The 25,603-nt window shown below is 38.5% G+C and overlaps 1 pseudogene; it reads left to right on the plus strand.

Annotated features, from left to right (window-relative positions):
* The first annotated feature begins 24,078 nt into the window (after positions 1 to 24,078).
* Positions 24,079 to 24,903, plus strand: LOC103298763 (DNA-directed RNA polymerase II subunit RPB3-like; annotated as a pseudogene).
* The last annotated feature ends 700 nt before the right edge of the window (positions 24,904 to 25,603 follow it).

The raw sequence follows: 25,603 nt of genomic DNA on the forward strand, positions 1-25,603 counted from the left end.
TTTATCTCCAAATCATTTTAACAGTAAATTATCTTTCTGCAAGTGTCCAACCAAAACAACAAGGAAGCTTAAAAAAGACATGATCTACTGGCATGTGGGCATAAAACTAATATAGAAAGCTTATGTGTTTTTTAAAAAATAAAACTCAGATAAATATAACATCTCCTGGAGATATATGATATTAGAGCGTAATTTTCCTTCAGAAAAATCTGGTGAAAGTGTTGATTAATTGATTCAACCAAGTGGACCAACTATTCAATGGCAGAGCTACAGGGAAAATTCTGTCTTTAAACTTGTAGCTCTCTGCATTTTTGCTAACAGGATGGTACTTCTACAACTTTAATTCATGCTACTACCCCAAATCCTGAGATATTTGTAAAACATTTATCTTCTATACTTAATGTAAAATAAAATGAGCAATTTCAAGATAGATTAACAGTTCCTTAGAAACAGTAAAAAATTCTCCACTGAACAACATTTTCTAATGAGCAATTTACATCTGTCTTCTCTAAACCAGCAGAAAGCACATTGAGAATTTATGTAAGACTATCACTTCATCCTCTAAGAACAAACCTCTAAAATTTTGTGGTAGTCTGATTTTTGCAATCAGGTTGCAGGACCTTTCATTCTTTTTAGGGTAATTTTATGTAGAAATACTGAAATCACAGAACAAAGCAATCAATATACCTATTTCTATTAATTTATATTTTTCTTTTTACTGAAATGTGCATTCTCCATTGTCCCATGAATACTTACAAAAATAAGAAATATTGAAGGCATTATGTTATTCTCAATTTAAAAAAAAATAGTTTACATGTTTAGTAGAAATACTTTTAGACCCTTTGATTAGTTTTGTACAATTTATGGGAATTGATATCTTGAGGCAAGCAAAATACTAGGGTATCTTAAACATTCTCCACTGAGAAGTGATCTTTCAAAAACCCGTTACCCTCACCACTAAGCTGAAAAAACTATTTCTAGCACTAAATTCAAGAGTGAAAGTAGGTTGATTGCCCTTTTTTTCCCCCATTTTGGAATGTAGTTCTAGTTCCAGGATATTGGATCAGTTTAAGATCACTGGGGACCTCAGATTTTCGCCTGATAATGTAATAGCTTGAACATGCATTTTATTTCATTGTAAATATTTAATACAATACAATGTGCAGGAAAGTGAACCTATTAATAATTGTGATAAACCATTCTGTTACATGAATTCAGAGACAATTTTAATAATTTTGTAAGTTTTCTGAGTTGATCGTTTTTTAAAAAATGACACATACAAATTAATTACTTATAATGGTAGAAAACTAGAAGCAAATGTTAGCACATTTTAGAAGAATATGAAATTCCCTTATACATAAAATGTATAAAGTATAGGTAGCCAAAAGAATCATCTTCATTACTAATGCCTTGAGAAAAATCAAAGTTAATATTTTGCTTCATGGATCAAGAATTTTTCTAATTATATTTTAACTAACAATGAATATTATGCTTTAACTGTCTTGTTATAATATTGTTCTCTGAAGAATTAATTGACATAGAATGTACAATACCAAGAGTGATCCCTCCTGTAAACCATGGATGAGGGATGATGAAGATACTGGGTGATAGATAACACTTGACAGGATCAATGTAGGTTCATCTATTGCAACAAATATACCACTGAGTATGTTGATAGTATGGAAATAGTGAGTATATGGGAATTTTCTGCACTTTTCACTCAATATTGCTGTGAACCTAAAACTTTCCTCAAAAATAAAGTTTATCTAAAACATATATATTTATATACTCATAGAGAGATCATCTTGTGTCCAATAAATATACAATGTATAATTATTATAATATTTCACTATTTTGTTTATTTAAATAAATTTATTTTATTTTTGTACATATGTGAATCACTGCAATAAACATACTTATATCTAACATAAATATCTAGATATAGAATTATCAAGTCAAACTGTTCATTCCAAATATTTTAACTCATATTGCTTTACTCCTTCTACAATGTTTAGTCATTGTTCATTTTTTATCAATTTAAGACATATCTCATGGTGATGTTAATTTGCACTGCTATGATCATTTATGAGATTGACCTTTATGTAATTCCTTCATTGTTTCATTCTTTCAACTAAAATTTCTAGCTCTAACTAACAACTGGTAATATGCTAGGTCCTGTATATCCAGCCACCAACAAAAGCAACAGAAACCATTGTCTTTATGGAGCTTATATTATAAAAAGGAGAAACAATTAATAAAAATAATAAGCAAAATATATAGTGATTGATAAGTGAAAAAGAGGAAAAGGTAGCATGGAAGGGAAATTTTTGGATGTGTATGGCTGTGAAAATTTTACATGGGAGCCCAGCCGGTGTTGCTCAGTGGTTGAGCATCAATCCATGAACCAAGAGGTCACTGGTTTGATTCCAGGTCAGGGCACAGGCCCAGGTTGTGGGCTTCATCCCCAGTAGGGGGTGTGCAGGAGGCAACCGATTGATGTATGTCTCTTATCAATGTTTCTTTCTTTCTATCCCTCTCCCTTCCTCTCTCTCTACAAATTAATAAAAGCATATTAAAAAAATTTATATGGGATTCTTATAGAAGACTCAAGAGAATATGGAATTTGAACTGATATTTAAAGAATCTGGTAGATTGATTCAGGAAAATAATGACAAAAGTGGTGAGAAGTATTTATATTTTGGTATGCTTCAAGGTAGATCAATGAGATTTGTTGATAAGCAGATAAATATATGGGGAGAGGAATCAAGGATACCCCAAAGTTATTTGGTCCAAGCAACTGTAAGAATTGTCATCATAATAAGAAAGAAGGTGGTTAAGAGCAGGTATGGGAAGAAAAATTTGAATTTATGCATATTACATTCTAATGCCTATTAGATATCAAATGGACATGTCAGCAAGTCAATTAAATGATTCTGAAAGTCAGTGGTAGGCGGCCTAGATTGATGATACACAGATGGAGATTTTTAGTGTATCAACAGCAATTAAAACCATGAGCCTATATAAAAACATAAAGGAAATACACATAGGTAAAGGGGAGAAGAGGGCCTAAGTCTGAGATCTCAGATATCCCAGATATTTGGAGGTTGGAGAGATATTGAAAGTCATTGAGAAATAGCAAAGTAAAATAAGACAGCCAAGAAAATGTAACATGGAAGAATAAAGGTAGTGTTTTATGAATGAGGGAATGATCAACTGGATTACATGCTGCCAGTAGGTCAAATAAAATAAAATTTGAGAATTGGCCATTAAACTTAGTGAGATGGTGACATTGATAAGCAGTTTCTTTAGAGCTATGAAAGTAAAAGCCTAACCTGAATGGGTCAAAGGGATAAAAGCAGAAGCGGAACTAGGGAATATGAGTATACATATTTTTTTACAATATTTTCTCCTCTCAGAGTTCTAAAAATAATTATAAATTCAAAATTATTATTGTAAAAAAGAAAATAAACTATACATATAAAGCAAAATTCCTCCTGACCATCTACTTTTGTAATAGTTGCCCTCTCCTCAGGGGCTATTCATGTTTACTCTCAAAATTAATCTACTAATATACTATGAATCTAATAAAATTAAATAATGAGTTAATTTTCAAAATTAATGACTGAATTTCCAAAACTAATATATAAAATTTTGGATTTTATTTATTTAGTAAATATATTGCTACTGAATAAAAGTACCTTATTCCTTTTGTTTCTACTTCTAGGTATAACTTTTATTTTTTATTAATAATGTTACTTTTACTCATTGTAAGGATTAATACTTGTATTTTTGTTTCATGCCTCAAGTCTGTAAATGAGAATGAAGACAGAACCTATCCTTATTGTAGTTTTAGTAATTTTTCATTAAATTATGATGTTGGCAATTAGCTTAAGATGGTTAATTTATCATTTTTATAATACAATTATGGTGATGATGATGACAGCTAACATTTAATGAGAAGCTGTAACAGTATGTTGTATACAATATAAGTATTTTACATACAGTCTCTAACTTCACCTTTTTAATAACCCAATGGCATAATGCAGAAACTAAGAGTTAAAAATTGGCCAGGATCATTCAGCTTGTCAGTGGTAGAGGTGAAACTCAAAATTAAGTCTGTATAAATACAAATAGTTCATGACTGACTTAAATAGCTACTATGCTCTTTATCTAATAACTAGAGGCCCGGTGCACGAAATTCGTGCACTGGGTAGGGTGTCCCTCAGCCCAGCTTGCACCCTCTCACAATCCGGGACTGCTGGCTCCTCACCGCTCACCTACCTGCCTGATTGCCCCCTAACTGCTTCCTTGCTGGCCTGATTGACCCCTAACTGCTCCTCTGCGGGCCTGATTGCCCCCAAATACCCTCCCCTGCTGGCCTGATCACCCCCAAGGCTTTTATTAGTATAGATATGACCCTGCACAGAAAATTTTACTAACCCTGCTTTACAATAAGGGCTTGACGATTGAATCATTAGGACCAGACACCAAGATTTCCTTTCTTTAAATAGTGGAGGGAATACTTATCTTGTATTTAAGTTGCCCGGAAATTAAAATGAGATAATGACTTAGAAAAGCATAAAAGCACCACATAAAGACAACTGTCTTTTTAATGAAGTGGCAAAATGAAAAACACTTTTTATTCTCCCCTTCCTTCCTTTACAGCTTTTATTTAATCTTTGAAATTCATAAAAATTTCACTCCAATTTTCATTTCTTTACATTCAACATTATTTTGTATTGGTTTCAGGTTTTATATTAGTTACAGAATAGTGGTTAGACAATCATATACTTTACAAAGTGTTCCCCGATATTTCTAGTACCCACCTGGCATCATACCATCATTACAACACTACTGACTATATTCCCTATTTAAGTGACAATGGGTTTACAGGTTCCTTTCAATCTTTCTTTTGTGTTTTTTTGTCCTTCCTTTTCTTTCTCACTTCTTCCCTCATTTTCTTTATATAGTATCTCAATTGGCCATCAAAGCTCAATGAAGGCACTGGGACACGCTTCATCCATTTTACAGACCAGGAAACTGAGGCCAATTCCAGTTGGCTGTGGAACTTGACTCAGGAAGCCCTCAGAGCACACAGGAAGCCCTCAGAGCCATGCTCTTTGCGCTTCCTAAGGGGCAGCGGCCCAGCAAACAGAACAAACCTTCCAGTCAGGCTTCCGAGCCTCTTTCTCAAGCACCTCTTCATTGTGGATGCTCCACATTCTTTCCTCTCCCCCCATTCTTTACTGCCCCCCCTTCTCCGAAGCAGGTGGAAGGCTTCCCACTCACTGCCTAGGCATGCTCTGCTATGGGGCAGGGTGTAGCGAGCTTGCTTTTGGGTGAAGGCAGGAGCAGGAGTCACTGCCTCTGAAGTGTGAAGGCCACCTGAGCGAGGCCCATTAGCACTGGGAGCTTCTCTGAATCACATCAGTCAGTCCAGTACCCTGCAGTGCAGCACCCCTTCACTGAGGTGGCTCCACTCCTCAACCCCCGCCTCAGGGGTGAGGGTCCTTGCCCCTCGGCCAGGAGTCCTTCCATGCCCCTTGATCCCTGGCTGGGCCCACCCACGTCTTGGGGGCACTGCAGAACCTCTGTCTCTCTGCAGATAAAGCAGATCCCTGCCCTAGGTCTCTGCAAAGCTATGAATCTGTGGCCAGAGGCCTGGTCTGGGAATCAGCAACAACATGCCTGCAATGTTACCAGGGACCCTGGGAGCGGCTGGGCAAGTCCTGCCACGCGCCCCCCCGGCCTGGATCACCCTCAGAGAGCCAGGCTGTGCCCGGCCACGCCCCCCGGGTGGTGATTGCCGCCTGGATCACCGCGGGAGCGCCATGCTGTGCCCAGCCACGCCCCCCCCGGGTGGCGATTGCCGCCTGGATCACCCGCGGAGCGCCCGGCTGTGCCCGGCCACGCCTCCCGGTGGCGATCGCCGCCTGGATCACCCTCAGAGAGCCCGGCTGTGCCCGGCCACGCCCCCCGGGTGGCGATCGCCGCCTGGATCACCCGCGGAGAGCCCGGCTGTGCCCGGCCACGACCCCCGGGTGGCGATCGCCGCCTGGATCACCGTGGGAGCGCCATGCTTTGCCCGGCCACGCCCCCCCGGGTGGCGATTGCCGCCTTGATCACCCGCGGAGAGCCCGGCTGTGCCCGGCCACGCCCCCCGGGTGGCGATCGCCGCCTGGATCACCCGCGGAGAGCCCGGCTGTGCCCGGCCACGCCCCCCGGGTGGCGATCGCCGCCTGGATCACCCGCGGAGAGCCCGGCTGTGCCCGGCCACGACTGCCCGGGTGGCGATCGCCGCCTGGATCACCGTGGGAGTGCCATGCTGTGCCCGGCCACGACCCCCCGGATGGCAATCGCCGCCTGGATCACCGCGGGAGCGCCATGCTGTGCCCGGCCACGCCCCCCCCTGGTGGCGATCGCCGCCTGGATCACCCGCGGAGCGCCCGGCTATGCCCGGCCACACCCCCCCCGGGTGGCGATCGCCGCCTGGATCACCCGTGGAGCGCCCGGCTGTGCCCGGCCACGCCCCCCCGGGGGCGATCGCCACCTGGATCACCAGCAGAGCGCCCGGCTGTGCCCGGGCACGCCCCCCCCGGGTGGCGATCGCCGCCTGGATCAACCGCGGAGCGCCCGGCTGGGCCCGGCTACGCCCCCCGTGGCGATCCCGCAGAGGACCCCCCGGAACTAAGAGGATTGGGCGCCGCCATCTTGGTCTTCTCAACAGCCGGAAAGGCCACCTGGAGTCCCACCCCCAGCCTCTTGCAGGCCCAATCATGGGCATAGCGGAGGTGCGGTCAATTTGCATGTTTCTCTATTATAAGGTAGGATGTTCGTAAAGGTCTATAAATGATTAGAGAACCAATTCCCAAAGCAGGTACTTTTAAGTACACTAAAATGGCAATTATTCAAAAAGGTAAACAGGTTATTTTAAAAACAAGGACAAGATTAGTTGAACTTTCCTTCCTCACTGTTTCTGTTCTGTGTTTCTCTGTTTCATCTCTGTCCCGCTTAAATTACACTTCCACAAAATAGAGTTGTGACCTTTGAGACAGTTGAAGTCTATAACGTTAGAGCTGAGTTCATTGCCTTGCCTGTGGGCCATTGTACATTTGACCACCACCTATATTTTGATTACACTACATGGTCACGTACAAGTTCTGGCCTTGTTGTATTCTTAGGTTCTACTTTTGCAAATATTTAAGCCTTTACATTTTCCTTTATCCTACTAATTTATCATTGTTTTTACATTGGACCAATATTATATTTATTTATATACCATTGTATTTCCTGGTTTGAAAACAAGACAAAGAGTAAAATCCAACAACCTTTGCCAGCATTCTACTGGACATTTAAAAAAATTATTTGGACCCTGGCTGGGTTGGCTCGGTGGTTAGAGCATCATTTGGTGCATGGTCAGCAGGTTTGATTCTGGTCAAGGGCACGTACTTGGTTGCAGGTTTCTCAGCCCCCATACGGGTGTGTGTGGGAGGCAGCCAATTGATGTGTCTCTCTCATGTCAATATTTCTCTCTCTTCCTCTCTTCCCTCCATTCCACTTTCTCTAGAAATCAATGGAAAAAAATATCCTTGGGTAAGAATTAAAAAAAATTATTTGAGCTTTGTGTAATTCTCCTAATAACATTCCTTTTGATGCCTATTGCTTACTTTTAAAATAGTTTGTTCTAAATATTTGCAAGTGGGAGGCAATGTAGTATCACTCTTAATAGACAGCAGTATACCTAAGCAGGGCTGGCTTAAAAACAGAGCAAACACAAGTATTTGTCTTGAGTTGTAATACAAAAGACCAGCAAAGCCAGTTTACTTCCAAAACCCAAAATAAAAATAAACCAGGAAATCTAGCTAGTGATGGAGGAGGTAAAATGAGAGACCATAAATTTAGGAGTTGGATAGACTGAAGTACAAACACAGCCACATCAATATCAGTTATGTGATATTTTTGAAAATTACTTAAATTCTGAGACAAATTTCTTCATGTTTAAAATGAAGACAATTCAACTTCAGTTGTAATATTTAGATTAGATATAAATATTAAAGGCCAGCAAATATCTGACACACAGTACATTGTAAACCAGGATTACCTGGTTATCTTTTATAATTAGCAGGGGTGCATAGTTGAAGTAAATTTGCAAGGCATTCAGAATGTAATGGAATTGTGAAGCCGTGTATTGAATATGAGAAAGGCTGAGGTTGCTACTGGCAGAGATGCCAGAGGCAATGGCCAAAGTCCAGCTGGCTCACAGCTCCATGGGATGCACACGGTCCCTGTGGAACCATATTGGCCGTGACTCGCCTGCCTTGGCTGTTCCTCAAGCTTGATTCTCCAGCTTTCCTATTGGTTCTATCTATAGTTCACCTGAAACCCTTCCAGGAAAACTCCTTTCCCGCTTAATTTATTTCTGTTTTTTGTAACCGCAAACCATGACTAGCATAAAAATTGGAGTAGCTTCTCAGAGACCTGTAGGGACATAGAGAAATCTGGGCTTTGTCTTCCGGCAAATCTGGGCCTGAAAAGAGTGAACATCCAATTAGCATTAAAAAATAGAGATTTGTGATTTCACAGCATACATTGGGAAAAAATATCTGATCTATTTCTCTGGTCACCTGGAAAAAAAGTGCCCACTGAAAATAGTCTTTAAGGTTTGAGTGGCAATTGCTATAAACCAGTCAATATCATACATAATTTGAAAGAAAATGCCAAGGTCAGATTTCTAAATTCTCAGCTTAATGTAAAGATTGAAACATAAGCCTTTCCTAGGTTCCTTTTACAGACACCTAAGGAGTGTCAGTAAAAGAAGTTAGCATTTGCTCCAGGGGGTTGTCAGATTGTACAAGGAAATAATTCCCCAGCCTCATAAGATCCCAATGTGAAATGTAAGACATTTGTGGGGGATTGGAATATTGATCATTGAAAAAGAGATATATAACAGATTAGAAAGACTCAGGGTATGCTCAAACCCAAGTGATCTTCTTTATCTGGAAAGTTATTCTACTGCTTTAAAGATTCTATGACAACCTTGGCTGATAGAGTTACCTTGAAGAGAGAAACCATTTCTCCTAATGCCTCCCACTCTCCACTCTGCTTTCTCTCTCTCTGGTAAGTCCAGATTCCAGCACTCACCACAGTAATGTTAAAACAAACAAAAAACTAGAAGGGAAGTTTTGCTGCCTGAAAACAATTCTATTTCTCTTACTTGACAGAATTTCATTGGATGTGTGATTTAGGATGGATTCTTAGGGTGCTGAGTCAATGTAAGACTTTTAAAAACTAGTCTCATAGACAGAAAAATTTATTGATATTTTCCCACTATTGTTAGTGAAATGAAACAAAAACTCCAGTAGTTTGGAAATAAAATTCCAGAGTTACCAGGGCCAGTGGCAGCAAAACCAGCACAAACAGTAAACATCACAATTCTAAACCCTGAGCTTCTGTAATGCCCTCTTATTCTACCCTGTTCTTCAGCATCCTTCCTGAACCAGTTCCCAGCCTTCCCATTGATCCTGTCACCTGCTAATAGACTTCCAATATACTTCCTTTTGCCTTGAGTTAATCAGTGTTTGTATAGGACTAGCACACCATATATATATCTTAAGCTCTGTTACTAATTCTTGGAAAACTGTCATGTAAATATATTGTATTATTCTGAATAATAATGATAATGAATTAAATTACTTAATGGCAATCAAGGTGCATTTTGAACTTTCTAATATGTAATTTTCTAATAAATAGAATATAAAGTAAATCTTACAAAGACATTCAGCAAAGAAAAAATAAATTATTCTATTGCTACTATTAATCTCTCACCTCTTTTCAGTTATTATGGAATTAAATTCAGGATTTATTTGCACAGTTATAATCTTATTATAACTTTCCACAATAATTGTCAAAATTTTTCAGAATTAGTGCTCTATGATATAAATAGAAGACGATGCCTAACAGTAGAGCATATATTTTAAGTTCCATATGCCACCCTAAAAAAGTCAGTTAATACTTTTTTCAACTCTTAATTTCCTAGTTGTCCATTAAAACTTTATTCAAATAACTATATTTACTAGAATCATAATCTTAATTTGAAATCATCCATCATAAATGTCAATAGAAGGAAATATGGCTTTAACTTTGACATAAGTTAAAATACTATTTATTTGATTATAATACATTAAGAAGTTTGAAGTAATTCATTGATAATCATTAACTGGTGGGTAATATATATTAAAATGCAGTTAAGAAGTAAACTTTTTATCAATGTTATTAATAACCCTAATGATATTTTCAAAACAAAGATTTCAATATTATAAATTTTAAAAAAACATTTTAAATTATAAAAATCTACCTTTTCTGTAATATTTTCTTTCCTGTTCAAAACTTATCACATAACACTATAATTGTTTTACTTTACATTCATCATTATCTAAAATTATCATATTTATTTAACTTGTTTAATTTCTGATTTTAATCCAGGAAGCAATTTCCATCATGCAAATACTTTGTTAGTCATTCTTTTCACTATAAACCCATCACTTACAGAAATTCAGAACAAAGCAAATATTATATAAAATCTTGTTGAATTTTTAGTGCCTTTAGTGCTAAACTAATGTATACTCCAATTCAGAATTTACTAGATCTATGACTTTTGATAAATAATATTATTTGTGAGCCCCCTTTTGCTCATAGGCAAACTACAGTATGCTATTGCAAGTATAAAATTAGATGTCAAAAAAAGACTGATCTAGAAGATGCTCAACATGTTGTTTTCTTTATTTCAACTATTGCATTTATTATAAACTAACTAGAGGCCTACTGCATGAAATTCGTGCACAGGCAGAGGGGGTTCCTCAGCCCAACCTGCACCCTCTCACGATCCGGGACTCCTCGGTGGATGTCTAATGTCCGGCTGCTTATTTAGGCCCGATCCCACAGGGATCCCTGAGGGATTGGGCCTAAACTGGCAGTCGGATATCCCTCTCACAATCTGGGACTGCTGGCTCCTAACCACTCGCCTGCCTGCCTGATCACCCCTTACCACTCTGCCTGCCTGCCTGATCGCCCCTAACTGCTCCCCTGCCTGCCTGATCACCCCTACCCACCTCTGCCTCAGCCCCTGCTGCCTGCCATGGCTTCGTCCAGAAGGACATCCGAAATGACGTCCAAAAGGTTGTTCAGCTGTCTGGTCTAATTCCATATTATGCTTTTATCATTTTAGATGTATATATTAGTTTCATAACTATTAGTACTAATACTAAATATAGAGAATAGAATTAATAAATTAAAATGCTGTAGAATAATGGACTAAATTTTTTATATTGTTATAGTCTATATATTTCAATTAATTTACCGCCAGTTAACAAATTCATTAAATTAACTGACACATCATTTCCCCCATAAAGTTCACCAATTGAAAATTATGGCAAAATAAATGCTTATGGTTAACACCCTCATGTACTTTGTAACCTTTGCATTTTTTTTGTCTGACAATTCAATTTGCATGCTTATCAAAAGTCATTAGTTTTTTCTTTCTATGTTTAATTTATGCAAATTGCCTTATTATATTATGTAATTAGTAAAATGTAAAATAAACTGATGAAATTAAGTCATAGACATATAACTGCAAAAATAATGCTTCAGGTAAATTAAATAGAATGGCTTTAAAAATTATAAATATAGTAGTTGCTAAAAAAAATTAATTATGCTGCCATATTTGCTGTGGGTAAGACAACCAAAAAGTTGAGGGGCGAGGGGGGAATTGCAAGATTTTAAAAGGACTATACATTTAAATTGCTTCTCAAGTATTTTTAATTCTCTTATTCCATTATTAAGGAGCAAATATATGAATTTTGAGCAAGGTGTTATGCATGTAATTTATGCAAAAATAGATTATAAAGTTGTTATTTTTTTTTTTACCTTATTTAGAGAAAGGGGCTCGGACTTGCAAAAATTAATGGTCATTTATATGTTTCTTTTTAATTAGACATTTACTTTATGCATATATTTTGTGAGCCCCTTTATAACCATCTTTTTCAAACTGCAACAAATGTCCAGTTGATTATGTCTGATAAAAATATTTCTTCAAAATTCTTCTCAGTGTGGTAGTTGGGCAATACATAAGCCCTCTCAACCTCAGCTAGATGCTAGACAACACATTAATTCCTTCACGCAAATACTTTGTTAGTCATTCTTATCACTATAAACCCATCACTTACAGAAACTCAGGACAAAATAAATATTATATAAACTCTTGTTGAATATTATTGAATAGATAAGTTTGACAGTTTTGATATAATGTAATGGAAAGAACAGCACAGGGAACATGGAGTTTGATTATATATATATATATATATATATCCATTAATCTATCCATAAGTATCTAGGTTGCTTCCATATATTGGCTATTATAAATAATGCTGCAATGAACACAGGGGTGTATATGTCTTCTGAATTAGTGTTTTGGATGTCTTTGGGTAAATACCCAGAAGTAGAATTGCTGGGCCATAAGGTTGTTCAATTTTTACTTTGGTGGTTCCATATAAACTTTAAAATTATTTGTTGCAATTCTGTGAAAAATGCCACTGGTAGGGATTTCATTGAAACTATAGATAGTTTTAGGTAGTATGGACATTTTAATGATGTTAATCTTTTCTATTTTGAATATAGTATATGCTTCATTTTATTTGCATTGTCTTCAATTTCTTTCTTCAATGTCATATAATTTTTCAAATACAGGTGTCTATCTGTGTTCTTGGTTAAATTTATTACTAGGGGGATCCAAAATGGTGGCAGAGTAAGTGGAAACTACCCTGAAACTCTCCCAGGACCAAACTGGAATTACAACTAAAATACAGAAAAAAACATCCTCAATAATCAATGGAAGACTCACTGGAGAGAAGCCTGATAACCAAGGAGGGAAAGTGGAGACCAAATAGCACAGAGAATGGTAGGAAGTGCGGAGGTGCAAAAGGGCTGGCTGGGCTCCCACAGACAGTAGCTGAAATTCTGGAGAGATATCTCAGCCTTGGGAGGTTCCACTGAGAACTCTGCCATCACAAATTTCATGTGCAGCCACTTACTTTGGGCTCTGGCAGAGGGAGGGCAAAGTGGACTAGAGCTGTCTGAGTGGAATCTAGGTTTGGGGCTTCTAGGGCTGGAGCTCAGAGGGCAACCACCTGGTTTCCTATGCTGAGTCATTCCCTCATGCTGCAGAGGACATCTTTCTACAGCAGACCATTATCATCCAGGCAGCTTTGCCTGAGGAGGAACCAATTGCCCCACCCTGTTGGAAAACCTCTCACCCGACCCTGTGGTTGATAGATTGTGGCTAATCAAGACTGAATAACAATCAGACTGCAGGCAGAGGCGGATCTCTGGAGGATTTGAATCTTTGCCTGATCTCATTCTGGGCCGGGCTAGGAAAAGCAGACCTTGGTGCACATCTTGGTCCTTTTCTGAAGTACCCAGTCCCAGCAAAGGGAGCCACAAGCTGTGGATTGCTGAAAGATACAAACAGGGCTAGTTAGAAACAGTGTCTGACATTGTCCTACAGTAGAGATTGGGAGTTGTAGCACATTGACCTAATACATAGACACAATCCCAAACAGGCAGCCAAAATGGGGAGACAAAAAAATCAAGCCCCAAATGAAAGAACAAGAGAATTCTCCAGAAGAAGAGCTAAATGAACTGAAGATAAGAAATTTAACAGATATAGAGTTTAGAATAATGATGGCAAAGATGCTCAACAGCATGAGAAAAGATACAGTAACTATGAAAAAAAGACCAGTCAGAAATTAATAATGACCCAGCACTAATAAAGAACACACTGGAAGGAATACACAGCAGATGAGGGGAAGCTGAGGATCAGATCAGTGAATTAAAAGACAGGTGGAAAAAAATCAATCAGAGAACCAAAAAGAAAAAAAAACAATTAAAAAACAGGAGGACAGCTTAAGGGAGCTGTGGGACAACATGAAATATAACAATATTTGCATGATAGGAGAACCAGAAGGTCTAAAAAGTGAGTAAGGGATAGTGAACATGTTTGAAGAAATAATGGTAGAAAACTTCTCTAACCTGGTAAAGGAAAAAGTCACATAAGTTCAGGAGGCACAGGAAGTCCCAAGTAAGGCGAATCCTAACAGGCCTACACCCAGACACATCATAATTAAAATACCAAAAATCTAAGACAAAGAGAGTATCTTAAAGGTAGTAAGACAAAAGCATTCATCTACTGCACCATCCTGACCAGAAGTTCTAGTGTTTCCTTTTAATGTAAAATATAAAGTTTTAAGCCCCAAATAGAATACCACATATACCCAGAAAGGTTGTTTTCCTTCCTTCTCTTTTAGGTAATGAATATATATATATATTTACATGAGCTATATTAAATGTCAAATAACTATATTCCATATTTGTTTATAGAAAATATTTTTAAACTGCCACTCATAGCAAACCTCACAATAGGTCCTTACATGTTTTGAAGTAAAATAGAAACTTACTTTCACTTTATGTATGGAATATTGACAATTTGTTAGTTCCAAATTCCAGCAAACATTTTTTTTTCCTTTCTAAGATTGAGGTGTTCTTTTATCAACACTGCAGGAAAGAGAAAATCTGTGCTTTTTCTCTATTTTTTTTTTTTTTTTTTTTAATGATAAGCAGGAGGTAGTCACAGTTTAAGTACTTGTAGTCTTTGCTTGGTTTGGGGAAGAGGTTACTTGGAAGAGAAAACTGAGTTAATATCTATGGAATAAGAAAATACCACCCAGCACAAATCTAAGAGTTTTTCAATTAAGCCAAGTAATTAGATTTTGGAATGCATCCAGTGAACTTCCACTAAACAATCTAACTCATGAAACTCAATGATACTTTCAAGAAGGAAGTGTAAAAATAATAAATAAAAATAGAACAGAAAATGGTCAGTGAATTCACCTATGGCAAATGTGCTCCAGGAGCATAGAGATAAAACCATGTTTCCCAAATTTTCACTTCATGATAATTTCTAATCAACTTTACAATGGAATTATACTTATAAAAGCAATACAATTGAATAGTTATATGCTTTCATAATAAAAGCATGCCTCTCTGAAATAGAATGGCCTTAACCTACTTATGATATTTTATACCACTGTATTATGCAACACAGATTCTCACAAAAGTATGTTGTCTTTTCAATTAGTATTTTTGCCATTATAAAAATAAAATCAACTATTTTTTCTTGATATTAGATTAGTTGATGAGAAAATATTGGAAACTATAAATCGGAAACTGCTTTTTTTGTGGAGTTTAAAGAAGCATCTTTGATAGACTTTCCAAATAGTGTAATTTAACCCTCATAAAATCTCTGAGAAGTAAAATAGTAAACATTTCTTATATTTAATTCATGAATGAAATAAAATAAGTTACTTTTAAAAACATTCTTTCAAATTTAATTTAGCATTGGAAATGCCTCACAGTATGTTTTTCCTCATGATTTCACCTGTACTTTCTGTATCTTCTCACATTTACTTTTTGTCTTTTTTTTTAGAAGGGAATATAATAGAGTCAAAATGTTTTGTATGTATTTAATTGCCCTCCCTCTTCCAAATATCTAATATTGTGCACTTCTATACTATCAAAGAAGATCAATATTGGCAATCTTGAGAACTGTTCAACAAAATAAAACCATATTTATTATAACAGCCCAAGAGTTACTCTCATGATAGAATATAAGTGTCACCTGTGTATGTCAGAGCATATATAAGACCATTTAAATTTAAATACCTCCTAATCAAGAGAGATAGTTCTTCAAACACCCCATACTTATGGACAATGCACTGTTAGAGGTTCTAGACAATATCTGGATATTCTTCCCCCAGACATATAATAGTCCCTGAAGGTGCCCTGTCATTTTCCTGTGTATCTCCCAGAAATAGGAAAGATGTGTCAGATCCTATAATGCACATAGTGCCAATATACAATGGTAGCAGAAAAATGAAGAGTGAAAAGAAGAGAGATGATACTTATCATTTTTCAGTGCTGTGGAACATGCTTTTATACTCTAAAGTGACAAAAGGGGGAAAATAAATTCATGTAGAATGAGAAAGAGAAGCAAGTATAAAAGCATCAAACATAACTATTATAAATATTGCTTAGTAAAATGTTTTATTTTTCTTCATAAAAATACAATGATATTTGCCTGAGAACCTGCCACAAAGCTCTTAAACAAAGACAATTTTTGACCATGTAGGTATCTAAGATTGACTTCTGAGGGTTCTATATGAGCTAAAAAAGAAAAAAAAAAATAGAGGAAAGTGGTCATGGCCCCCTAGGAGGTCACCCTACCTATCCTTTCTATATGACCGCCAATAGGAGACAAATAGTTATAAGATTTTGAAACTTCTCTCTGGAGAGCTGTCTATTGGACTCACTTTACCCAGAGAGAGTGTTTCAGCATCTCATCACTGGAGCTAAATGCTGCGGGTGGTCCCTGCATGCTCATTGACATGACATTACTGGGAGCAAATATATCATCATTGAGAAACAAGATGCCTTCTCCCACACGAATACTGCAAATCTCTGGCCTTTGCCATTCATGACCTGCAAGACCTGGAGGCCAAGAAGTTCCAACACAAGTTCTGAGTCAGCACTGTACACATCTACCAGTAAGACAAATTCTCCTTTTGTTCTGCAAAAATTAATTGGTGCCTGTGGATGTGGCCCAATGGTTGAGTATTGACCCATGAACCAAGAGTTCATCAGTTGGATTCCTGGTCAGGGCACATGCCTGGGTTATAGGCTCAATCCCTGATAGGAGGCATGCAGGAGGTAGCTGATCTCTCTCTCTCTCTCTCTCTCTCTCTCTCTCTCTCTCTCTCTCATCAATGTTTCTCTCTCTCTCTCTCACATCAATGTTTCCCTCTCTCTCTCTCTCTCTCTCTCTCTCTCTCATCAATGTTTCTATCTCTCTCTCTCTCTCCCTAAAATAAAGAAAAACATATTTTAAAAAAATGAATTGGTGGATTGGAGGAATTCATGAGCTCAATTTGTCCTGATACTGTTAGCATCTAGTTTTTTTCTGTAAAGCACACACTATTTGATGTCAAAAGGACTGCATTTAAAACAAAACCTCATAGACACACACAACAGTATGGTGATACCAGAGGAAAAAGGGGTGGAGGGGAAGTGAAGGGTAGAGGAGATTGAGTGTATGGTGACAGAAGGAGACTTAACTCCTTCTGGGTGGTGGGAAGACAATGCAATATATAGATCAAGTATTATAAAATTGTCCACCTGAAACCTATATGACTTACAAAATTAATGATAAAAAGACATGTGTTTACATGTTAACTGCAGGACTCACTGCTTGTGTAGCCTTGGAAAGTACTGCTACTAAAAAGAGGAGGTTGCTTTAGTGATATCCAATTTGGGCCGCAGCGTCTTAGTGAGAACTTCTAGTGAGCACTCAGGTCAGGGGAATAGGAATAAAAACAACAAAAGAACACACACACAAAAAAAACCCACTGTCTTGTTGGTCATAATCCCATTTTGTTGCAGGCTTATGTTTCTTTTTAAGACTTTTAACTCTGAGGTTGGAGGTTTGGGGGCAATTACTATGTCCCTGAAGCATCCCTACTACTCTTCTATATTTGCCTTAATTTTTTTTCAGGGTACGTCTTGGGAAATTTTCCCTGGTAAAGAAGACCTCCACAATTTGAAGAAGCTGTGAGTGGGTCGATGCGGAGGGAAGTTGAGGTATTAGAGCTGATTTCAGTGTAGCCTTCACTAATATTGCCCTTGTATTTATCCGGACATCACTCAGCTCCAACTCACAAATTGGAAAGAAACCTCAATATAATGCATTAAAATACATCTCCATGTCAATTTTTAATAAATTGCCCAAACTCAAAGTAGCAGAAAGCAGCAGTTACTGGGTAATTGCCTGAACAACAAAGATGCAATGCACTCGTGAAAAGAAACATTTTGATTGAGGCATATTTTACATATCATAAAACTCACCCATTACAGGTGAACAATTTGATGATATTTTTAGTAAGTTTCCAAGTTGTGCATCACCATAAATCAGTTCTAGAACACTTTTATCACTGATAAAACCCTTCATGTACATTTACTGTTAATCCCTGTCCCTCCTCCCTCCCCGGGCATCCATTAATCTATTTACTCTGTCTGTAGATTTTAAAGTCTAGGTTTGAACAGCCTTTGATACCATGCTTAAATATTTTGACCAATGGGGATTGTTAAAGAAGGGAAAGCAGGAGAATAGCATGTTTCAGACTCTTGTTCAGAAAGTCCTCTGACAGCCTGGGGATGAGAGATTAAAGAGGAGAGCCTGGACATCAGGAGACTGATTACCAGAGTGTTGGGAAAATCCAGCTCCCAAAGACGAGGCAGAGAACCTGTGGTCAGGGCCTGGCCATGCTCGGACCGTGTATACTCAGAGTAGGCAGCTTTCTCTGGAACAGTCTGAGCAAGGAGAAGGTTTCCCAGAGAAGGTGAGTGGTCTGTGAAATGAATAGTAGGTGAAGAAAAAAAGAGAGATTTTGTAGTTGTATGTTTTCTAGGAAGTCTATCCCTAAGAGCATCAGAGAAGAAAGTAAATGAGCCGTGTTCATGTGTGATTTACAAATGATTGCACACAGAGGTTGAAAGTGTAGCACTGCTGAAAGTGCAACTGAATGTGGAGCTCTCTGGGGGAGGGGAGAGTCCAGGGAAAGTCCAAACTAAGTTGATCCCCCATAAATATTACTTTTTCTCAGCAGAGGCAGTTACTAGAAATCATGCTCATCCACAACTATTTCTTCCACATTCCAGTCCAGGGATTCAGACTTACTCATTTCCTTATAGATAAGCTTCCATATACACTAAATGAACTCTAAAAGTGAGACTGTCCTTCTGCATTTTTTAAATTTGTCCTGGTGATGTCTTGTAGTGCTTCCATTATTTTCCTCTTCATATCAACCCATCGATTGGCAGACAGTTATTAAAATATATTTGTTCAAAAAACGCTGTGAAGTCCACAAAGAAGTGTTAAATAATGATGACCAGGAGACATATAAGGAAGCCACAAGTCATTCTTTTCTTCCTCACTAGCAAAGCCCAATTTTATTCAGGGTAAGGATAGATCCAACTAAAAATCTATTATTTCCTAGCTTTATCCTAGTCACTAAAAGTGCTTACATAACATAATATAATCGGGAGTAACTATTTGATTATTTATGAGAAACAACTCTAAAGAGAAGTACCATAGACAGCACATACCTTCTACCTTTGGCCGTTCTGGTTCCATTTGCCCAAATTATGGTTGTGATGCTGAAACTGGAGCAGCTCTCTCATAACCTTGATGTAATCTCTATAAGCTAACAAAGGCTAATTGAAAAGGTAGGTATCGGATACATTGTGGTTCACATTTCTAATTTCATTATGTGAGGGGAACAAAACCTCATAGCAGAAATCAATTGTTAATTGATACAGGACACCAGTGTCTGTGTCTATATAAGAAATAATAAGAATAAAATAATATATGGTTATAGTAAGACATCCTTAAAATCAGCCAGTTGTATTGGGGATGTCAAAAGGTACATAAATAATTACAGTTTTATAAATGAGATTGATTCTGTAATAGTTATGCAGCCATTATGTTACAGGCCACTTATTTGACTCGAGTGAATATTTCTCAAAGGAGATATGACTTGAAGATTAAGAAACTGTTTTCCAAGCAGTCCTAGAGAGGCATGAAAGGGATCCCTGGGAAGGGAAAGCAGACAGAGAGATAAGTCTGTGAAAAGGCACAGGTCTGATAGAAAGGATAGAGAGAGGTGCAAACAACTGGAGTCCTGGGTGCATATCACAAAATGATGGGAATATGATCTGAGTCAGAGGCAAGAACCGGATGCATAGGGCATGGCAAGGATTTGGGACTTTATCCCATGGCCGAGATTAGCAAACTGGCAGCTAGCAGTAGAATCTCTGTTTCGTTTGGCAAATACAAGGTTTTATACATTTTACATTTGAATGTATTTAGGTAGGGTATGCTTTACACCCTTGCCACAGGCCCCACTACTTCCTTTTAATGTCACCACATATTCACATTAGAAAACTGGTTCCTGAAAAGACTTAAGTTTGTGACCTCTAGAGAAAAAAAATACCTGAGGAAGATGGGAAATCTTGAATGTGATTGAGCAGATTGTTTTGAGGTGTGCAGGGTTAAGTGGAAATCATATACCTCTAATGAGAAAAGGCTTTATTTGATAGACACAGAAAAATAATCATAAGTGCCAGGAGAAGGAAATGAGAGAAGTCAAAGATATTGTTCTACTTATGTATGCATTCATTGGTTGCTTCTTGTATGTGCCCTGAACGAAGATCAAACCAGCAACCTTGGTGTATTGGGAGGGTGCTCTAATCAACTGAGCTACCTTGCCAAAGGCTCAGCTCTCTAATTTTTAAAAACATTTAATGTATTGATCTGCTGGTTAAAATGCTAAATACTTGATTATTAACTCAATGGTATTTAACAAGTGCAGACATAAATTCCTAAACTTTTGGGAGACCTAATGTTACTTTTTTGCCTAGTAGATTTTATAGCTTCTAAAAACCAAGCAGTAGAGACCACTCTGTATTTATCTATTACTATCAAAAGAAATAAGGTGGGTAGGAAAGAAGAAAATAAAATATAAAATAACACATTGAAAATAGTCAATTTACAAGGTAATAATAATAAATTATCAAGTTATATCAAAATGTATTATTTAACCCAAATAGTTTTAGCATCCTCAATATTAAATACAATATATAACATGCACAAGTAGAAAGACACACATGATATATCCTGTGAGCATTTTACCAGTGTGTTAATGACCTGCTTGAGTTAACAACTGAGCTTTGCCTCCAGTCTTAAAATCCAGGCAATTATTACTTGCTTACGTCTATATCAGCACATTTTAATTAGACTAAATATACTCTAAGGAGAGGTTAATATTATACTATTTCATTTTCATTCTCAGCATCTAAAATATTCATAATTCAATTGTACCTATAAGTGAAAATCATGTATTTGTGACATTGTTTAAGTTTCTTGACTCATAAAATTAGAAACATCAGAGTCTGAAGTAAGTTTAAATATCTTCTTATATATACTTAAATCATGTAATGTCATTTTTCCCATTTTCTCCATATTAGTGATATCTTAAATCTTAGCTTTTTGAGATAAGACCTAGTACCTGTTACAAAAAAAAACACAACAAACCCAAACATGACTGGGATTTTAAAGCCACTGTCAACTATAATGAAGGCATACAGCATGCAGAGCAAACTTCACTCATTGAAGTAACAACTGTCAATTTGTTCATTATTTGGACTAACTTCCCCTCCTACCTCTGGGCCCATAGCCAAAAAGCAATTTGCATTTTATTATTTACTCACCACTTGTTGAGGTGGAAGGGAGTGATCTTTGAAGTTTCAAATGGTCAATGCTGTCTTTGCATTCCTTATTCTTTCAAACTAAAAGTAGATAACATTTGTATAAGCAGCATCTTGTTGGATAGCTGAGAGATTATTATGTTTTAAGTTTTAGAATTGCTTAAAATTGTAATAAGATTGGGGTCAATATCATTCAATACCTTGTCAGGACTTTGAATGGTACAATTCACATTAGTGATAATCTACACTAATAAAAGAAATATGTGAACTGACTGTACCTCCATCACACCTGCCAGCCAATCAGGAGTGAGTATGCAAATTAACCCAACAAAGATGGAGGGTTAATTTGCATATGCAGGCACAGGAGCAAAGACTGAAGACTGAAGACTGAAGACGACTGAAAACTGAAGACTGAAGAGGCTTGGCTTCTCTGCTGCGGCTGGAACGAAGGCCTGGGTCCTGGGTGCTGGAGGAAAACAGGTGCTGGCAGCCAGGGGAAGGAAGGCCTATTGCATGAATCTTCATGCAACGGGCCTCTAGTAATAATTATAATAGCCACATCTATTAATTTACTTAAGCACATAAATGTTTCAAGTACTGTATTAAATAATTTTTCATATCTCATTTGATCTTCAAAAAACACACCTACAATGGTAAGAACTATCATGTTTTGTTTTACAGATAGTAATAGCCAGTACTTACTAAATTCAAATCCCAATGAGACTGTTACCATTTTCTAGAACAGACAACACAGATGTAGTGTGAGAAAATGATTTTCCTAAATACCCATATGTGGTAAAGTTGGAGCCAGGACTCATTTGCAATTTAAGAACTCATGTTCTTAACCACAATGTCATGGTTATCAAATGGATTAATCTCATGAAATAGTAAATCTAGATCATTTAACACACAAGCTCCAGAATCTTATCACATTAACAAAATAAAAGTTACATTGTTTACTCAGGTTACGGTCCAACCTGAATTACAGTTGAAATGTTGTCTGTCACTAATGGAATCTGAAACATCAAATCTAGCTGTGTGTCCAAGAGAGAAATAAAGTAGTTTGGGTATAAATATGGCATTTTTCTGTCATACCTTAATTTCTATGTTATAATTATGACCATAGTGATATTGCAGAGATGAGTCTATTTTTCAGTCTACACATGGCTGAGAGCAGAGAAGGGGAAGCTATTTAAGGAGATAAGTTTCCATGAGAAATGACAGGAGCAGGAGCAGGAGCTAATACAGTGGCTGTAGGAATTAAGAGAAGAGCTAGGTAAAGGCTCCAAAAGACATTTAGGGGATAGAATCAAAAGGAGTTACTGAATACTGGGTGTGGACAATTAAAGAGAATAAGGGCCGATGATATTTCTGAGGTTTTAGGCTTAGGGCACTATACGGATGGAGTTAAGGAATATAATGTAGCAGTGACTTTTCCACATGAATACAATGGTTCCAGTCCTTTGTTACCTAGGCAGACATATTGATTGTGCTGCATGTAGGTTTGCTTGTTTGCAATGCTATGAAAACCTCCTAACAGCAAAACCAAGACAAATTAAATAAGTGGTAAATTAATCTGACTTATTTCATTCAATTATTCCCATTCAACAAAATCATATGAATTGTGAACTGTGAGAAATTAGAGGAAACAAAAGACACAACCTCTGGGTTCAGGGTGTTTAGGTTAAGTGGAAGACAATCATGATTTAACCTAATCAGCACTCAATAATATCAAATGGGATGTTCTAGCAATTCATAGAAACTGCATGAAAACCCAGAAGAACAGCAAAGAGAGCAAAAATATCTTTCTAATAGTTTGAAGGGGGGATACGAATTAGTTAAGCTAAAAAGAAAGGCATGCTTATGCTGAAGGAAAAACATGTACATCGACTCAGAAAAAACACGGAGAGTGCCATGATTAAAGGACAGCAGGAAGGAAGCTGAAAAAGAGATGGCAAGAGATAGAACTTGGTAGGTAATAATTGTTAGGATACGAAAAATTCTTACATGCCAAAGTCTTTTGAAGACTTCACCTTAAAAGTTAAAGAAGCCACTGAAGCATTCTTAGCAGAAAAATGGCATGGTCACATTTATACATCATAAATGGAACCCGTCATGGGGATTCTAGTAGAGCCCAGAAGAGAGGAGCTAGAGATATGAAATAAAGAATTATAGTGAGGATGGGCAGGAAGGAGGAATTTAAGAAATGTTAGGGCAAAATGGATAGTTGTATCCCCAGTGATATTAAAGGCTAAATGAAAAAGAAGAAACAGGATAAATCTCAACTTTCTAACTTAGGTATAAGTAAGTAGGTATCTGATGGTACTATTCAACAAGACAGGGAAGGCAGGTCAAGGAAGGGAGGAAGAAAATAAACTTATGCATATAATTATCTCTGAAGCATTTTGATAGATATGTCCAACAGGAAGTTGTATGTAAATTTTTAAGTGTAATATAATGTAATAGGACTTCATGTGTTATCTATGTCTGTCCTTTGTAGCTCAGTGCTTTAATGAGGTCAAGTTAAGGGTCTCAATTTCTTCTTCTTGACTTAACTGACAGACTTCTGCCAATGCCAAGTGAGACTAGTAAGAGAGAACAAAAGATTAAATGCAGGTTGATGCCGGCGGCCCGGCCCGCTGGCGGAGCGCGATGTCATGTGCCAACCAACCCACCGTGCGGATCACGGAGCTCACCGATGAGAATGTCAAGTTCATCATCCAGAATACGGACCTAGCTGTGGCCAATTCTATTCGGAGGGTCTTCATCGCCGAGGGGCCCAGAGTAGCCATTGACTGTGTTCAGGTTGAAGCCAATTCCTCGGTCCTTCACGACGAGTTCATGGCTCAGAGGCTTGGATTGACCCCCTCACTAGTGATGACATTGTGGACAAGCTGCAGGACTCCCGGGACCGCATGTGCCAGGAGTTCTGCCCCGAGTGCTCGGTGGAGCTCACTCTCCACGTGCGGTGCAATGAAGACCAGACTCGTCAGTGTCACATCTCGGGACCTCATCTCCAACAGCCCCCGGGTCATTCCAGTGACATCCCGAACCCAGATAACGGCCCCAATGACTATCTGGACCAGGACGACATCCTCATCGTCAAGCTGCGAAAGAGCCAGGAGCTGAGACTCCGCGCCTATGCCAAGAAGGGCTTTGGAAAGGAACATGCTAAGTGGACCCCGCCTGCAGGGGTGGCTTTTGAATGTGATCCCGACAATGCCCTGAGGCACACGGTGTACCCCAAGCCAGAGGAGTGGCCAAAGAGCGAGTACTCAGAGCTGGGTGAAGATGAGTCCCAGGCTCCGAATGACCCCAATGGCAAAGGAGAGGTTTGACTACAATGTGGAGTCCTGTGGCTCTCTGCGCCCTGAAACCATCGTCCTCTCAGCCCTCTCTGAGTTGAAGAAGAAGCTAAGTGATTTACAGACCCAGTTGAGCCACGAGATCCAGAGTGACCTCCTCACCATAAATTAGCTGCAGCTCATCCCACCGAGCGGAAAAGGATCCGAGCAGCAGCTGTGTGCAGGTCTCCTGAGACCCTCCTAGCTCCTGAAGTCCTGACAGTTGTACTTAACTGCTTGGCAAGCCATCAGCACCAACTGGAGAGGTAGCAGAGGGGAAGGGTGCCCCTCATCCTTGCTTGGTCCCAGGTAGATTACAGGGGTGCCCCTGGTATTTGAGGCAGGACAGTCCTTCACTGAGCATGCAGCATCCCTGGCCTTACCTGCTGATGGCTAGTCTCCCCAGAACCCAGACCTCCCTCCCGCCTTGTCTGCTTATAGAGGTCGTACTGCTTCCCTGTTGAAAACTACTGAGCTAGACGCCCCTCTTTTGGTCATTTCAGCTCTTGACTTACTTTCTGTGTGAAAGTTAGCATTTCACAGTTGTTCCTTAGGTTTCCGCTGTTAGGATTGAGTGTTAGAAGTCTCATTCAGGCCGCCTGCAAACCCAGCCCCTGCCCATGGTCAGCCTATGCTTCGCTCAAATTCCCAAGTGTCTTTAGACCCTGGCCGCTCCTCCCTACCCCACCCCCAAATAAACCCTGTATTTCATTCTCTACCCATCAGTTACGACTTCACTGCCAATGATCTGCTTAATTAGTTTGGGGTGGGGAGGAAAGGGGAGGGGAAAGGGAGGAGTGGGCAAGGGCCTTAATGAAGGTCTGGCCTTGACC

The sequence above is a fragment of the Eptesicus fuscus genome, chromosome 7 (genome assembly GCF_027574615.1).
Source record: "Eptesicus fuscus isolate TK198812 chromosome 7, DD_ASM_mEF_20220401, whole genome shotgun sequence".
Taxonomy (NCBI): domain Eukaryota; kingdom Metazoa; phylum Chordata; class Mammalia; order Chiroptera; family Vespertilionidae; genus Eptesicus; species Eptesicus fuscus.